Genomic DNA, 5,001 nt, shown 5'->3' with positions numbered 1-5,001 from the left:
CACGCTGCGCCTGGGCTGGGACTGGTCCCGCCGGCACAGGGTAGCTGGAAACTCTCCGCACACTCACCGGACCTGGGCTAGGACTCTGCTTCTTTTATTTCTTCCTCTTAGAAGTGCGTGTTCATTGCAAAAGCCCATTTCTGGATGGAGTCTTTAAATTTTAGGCCCCTAATGTTTTTAGTTCTTCATAAATTCTAGAGAAAAAACCTGTGTCTGAGTGTTTATTAGTTAAGATTTTTTTTCCAAATTTGAGGGTTGTCTTTTCACTCTGTTGGACATTTCTTGTCACGTGCAAAAACTTTTCAATAAGAGGAGATACAATTTGTTAATTCTTTCAAGTATTTCCTAAGCAATATGATTTTTGTTCGTGAACTTTTTGCCTACCCCTATGTCTTCAAGATTTCCACCTACTTTCTCTTCAAGGAAATTTACTGTTTCTGTTGTAGTTTTTAGATCTTAATCCATTTTTACTTCAGTTTAGTGCATGGTAATAGATCTGGGTCAAGATTTAGACTTCAGCATGTAGCGAGCCTGATTTTCTGAGCATCATTTGTTAAATAGGCTATTTTTCTTCCAGTAAGCATGTTTGCCCTCTTTGTCAAAGAAAAGATGGCTGCATATGTTTGTAGTTGTATCTGAAGCTTCTCATCTATTTCGTGGATCCTCACACCTATTTTTTTGCCACTACCATGCTGATGTTATTACTGTAGCTTTGTAGTATAATTTGAAGTTAGGAATTGTAATGCCTCATGCTTGCCTTTGGTGCTCAAGATTGCCTTTCCTGTTCTAAGATTTTCTGTTTCCAAAAAATTTTTATGAATGATTTCTCTTGGTCTGTGAGGTACGTTGGTGGTATTTTGATATGGATTGCATTAAATGTGTATAATAATTTTGGGAGTATGCCCATATTCCCAATACTGGTACTTCCTATCCAGAAGCAAAGAATACCTTTGCATTTTCTGAATTCCTCTATGAGCTCTTTCTTCAGAATAATATAATTTTCATTGAATAGACTTTTACTTCTTTAGTTAGACTAATTCCCATTTCATTTTCCGTGGTGTTATTGCTAACAGAATTGTTCCTCTAATTTCTCTCTTAGTGTGTTTTTGATCTGTATAGAGGATGGCTAGTGACCTTTTGTTATTGAATGTGTAGCCTACTATTTTACTGTATTTGTGTATTAATTCTCATAGTTTTTTAGGGGCAGATTTCCAAGTATAGTGTCACATCATATGCAAAAAATGATAGTTTAGCTTGTTCTTTACCTATTCTTATTTCTCTTATTTCTCTCTCTCTTGTCTAGTGGCTCTAGCTAATGATTCCAGAACTATATTACATAGGAGTGGTGATAGAAGACATACTTCTCTTATACCAGATCTGAGAGTAAAACTTTTTAGTTTTTCCCCATCTAGAATTATGTTACCATTGTATAGCTTCCCTAGTGTAAGAAATCAAAAGAAGAAATATAAATAGAATGCTATAACACAATTAAAAGGAAAGAGAGAAATTAAAGCTTAAAAAATGAAGAGAGGGCATAGAAAGAATCTAGGAAACATGACAGTGGCAAAGCCATACATTTATATGCACAACATGGTTAAGACAATGATCCTAAGAATCTTCATCATGTTTTTGAAACTAGCAGTTAACTGGTAGGATTCTCACCCTGACTACCTATATACGCTGATACCTGTGAACTAGGCAACTGCACTGAAGAGAGTAATGTGTAATACACGGGTCGTGCTTGGAATGCCTGTCATTCTGGACTTCTAAATATGTACTGCTTGTCATGTGATACCAATTATTGCCATACTGTCTCTCAAGTAAATGTTTAAAAAAGAAAGGGTAATAAGTGAAAAAAAGACAAGAAAAAACTGTCAAAGGACTGTCCTGCTATAATGCTGCATATAGCTAGATTTCTAAATTTTTGTGTAAAAATATGTAATTGGTTATTCCTATTTTTAATATCTTTTTTCTTCTTTTTCTTCATATTGTGTAGGGATTTCAAATTTAACATATCAATACTTGATGCAACACACCTGTTCCATGTTATGTATAAAATGTTTGAAATTTTGACAGATAGTGAGATTAAGCTCAACTGCCTATGTTATAGGGTATAATATCATTAACTTTTTCTTCTGGAGGGTTAACAACTTAAATTTACAGACCAATAATTAGAGAAAAAGGGACTGCAAAGACAGCCAACATGTTGGAGCTAGCCTTTCCAGCTCTGTAAGTACTCAGGACATACGAGAACCTGTATTGAAACAACATGTAACTCTGTTATGTCCCAAATTTTCTGATCAAGGAGATTATGGGGCCACAGAGCAAAGTGATTGAAGATGTAGAGTGTGCCTGAGGAGAGTCACATGGAAAGAAAACATTCTCTCAGGCTTTCGCAGAAAGCAAATTAGTCAAGCAGTGGCTGTGACTCATCCACATGATTCACACTGACAAAGGATCTACAAACTGTGGTGCGGGGTTGCAGGGTAAATCCTGTGGGGATTTCACTGACCTTGGCAGATTCCAAAGTTACATTTCTTGTTATATAGATTATCAACAATTTCTGACATTGCCTGTCCTACGGATAACCCACTACTACTATGGACTGCTGGACTATATTGGATTATGTTGCTGAATTCATGCACCTACAATATTTAAATGGCAAGTGGATACCCATCTTTGACAAAACTAAACAAAAAAGGAGATACAAATGAAGGAACATTTTGTATCTGTATATAAAAAATACTTAGGACACATAAACCGCCACTTTCTCTTAATTCAATGAGGAGAAATATCTGTGCTAATAGTATTTGGACATGATATCTTGTCTGCATCTTGTACTATGAATAACCACTATGAAGACAAAAATATGCAATGTTTTCATTATTGTAAGTGTCCTATTGATCTCTTCTGAAACTGCCTCATTGCTATGTTTCTCAATAAAATTAATAAAAAATAAAAAGAACAAAATGAATTATGTTACCAGTTGCATTGTCATAAATGGCATTTATCAGATTGAGGTAGAGGCCATCTATTCTAATTTTCTGTAGGACTTTGAACATGAATGAGTGCTAGACTTTGTCAAAAGTCTTTTTTGCATCAATTGAGAATATGATGTGTTTTTTGGATTTGAGTCTATAGATATAGTGTATTACATTTATGGATTTGCATTTGTTGAAGCATTCTTTGCATCCCTGGGATGAATTATACCTGATCATGGTGGATAATCTTAATGATTTGCTATATTCTATTTGCTAGGATTTTATTAAGGATTATGTCTTCTATGTTCATGAGAGATATTATCCTGTAGTTTTCTTTCTTTTTTTTTTTTGTTGCATCTTTCTCTGGTTTTGGTATCAGCATAACACTTGCCTCCAGGAATGATTTTCAGAGAATTGTTTCCTTTTCAACTTCTTTGAAGAGTTTGAAGTGTCTTGAGATTATATCTTCTGTAAATTTCTTCTGGAATTCAGCTGTGAATCCATCATGACCTGTACTTTTCTTTGTCAGTAGGGTTTTTTTTTATTACATTTTGAATTTCATTGAATATCATTGGATTATTGATAGTTCTTATATTTTCTTGACTCAGTTTTGGTAATTTGTACTTTTCTAGGCATCTGTCCATTTCTTTTGTGTCTTTGATTCTGTAAGAGTACAGATTCTCAAAGTAGCTATGGATGATCTTCTGAATTTGCACAAGGACTGTCTTATTTCACCCTTTTCCTTCCTTATTGCTTGAATTTGAGTTTTGTCTTTCCACTTTTTGCTGAGGTTAGCCAGGGGCTTATCAATTTTATTTAATCTTTCAAACAATCAGCTTTTTGATTTGTTAATTCTTTGTATTGTTTTCTTTGTCTCATTTGCACAAATTTCTGCTCAAATCTTTATAATTTACTGCCATCTTTGGGATTCAGATTTGGTTTACTCTTCCTTTTCTAGATTCAAACTGCATCATTTGTGTATTCATTTGTTCCCATTCTTTTTACATAATGTGTGCATTTACAGCTGTAAATTTCTCTCTAAGAACCATTGTCATTGCAGGCCATGAATTTTGATAACTTGTGCTTGAATTTTCATTGAATTTTACCTACTGTTCAATTTTTTGTTTAATTTCATCTGTAACTCATTGGTTGCTGAGGAGGGTGCTGTTTAATTTCCATGTATTTATGTAGTTTTTCTGGTTTCTTTGTCATTTATTTGCAGTTTCATTGCATTGTTGTCAGATAATATGTATGCAATAATTTCTGTTTTCTTGCGTATACTTAAGCATGACCTATGGACTATTATGTGGACTATTTTAGAAAATGTGCCATTTGCTGCTGAAAAAAATGTGTATCCAGATATGGTTAGGTGGAACACTCTATGTATGTCCATCAGTCCATTTGTTCCAATTTCTGGTTCACTTCTTTTACTTCTTTGTTAATTTTTTTGTCTGCTTGACCTATCTTTTGAGGATATTGGTATGATAACCTTTCCTGTAAAGATTGTGGTACTGGATATTTGATTTTTCATGTCTATTAAGGTTTTTCTCAAAAAAAAAAGTGCTGTCTCATATACTTGAGCGCTCTGTGCTTGGTGCATACATATTTACGTGTGTTACCTCTTTCTCTTGTATTTTTCACCTAACAAGTATGTAGTGGCCTTCTTTATTTCTTTTGATCATTCTTGGTTTGAAGCTCAGACTGATTGTGAACAGGATTGTTACCACTGTTTTTTTCTGAGGTCTTCTTAATCCTTTCTGTCAGTCTCTTTCTTTTAATTGGTGAATTGAGGCCATTTACATTGATGGTTATAACTGAGATATATTGACTTATGATTGACATGTTTTTTACTTGCTATTGTATCCCCCCTTTTCTCCTGTGTTTAATTGTTTACCCTATTTGATGGGTTCTTTCCATTCTATTTCATGGTGCTGTGATCATTTTGTTCCCTCTGTAGGACAACTTTTAGTTGTCTGTGTAGGGTTGGCTTTGTCATCATGAAATACTTTAGTTTTTTTTT

The sequence above is a fragment of the Octodon degus genome, unplaced genomic scaffold, assembly GCF_000260255.1.
Source record: "Octodon degus isolate 3935 unplaced genomic scaffold, OctDeg1.0 scaffold00014, whole genome shotgun sequence".
NCBI lineage: Eukaryota > Metazoa > Chordata > Mammalia > Rodentia > Octodontidae > Octodon > Octodon degus.
Note: the sequence above shows the minus strand (reverse complement) of the source record.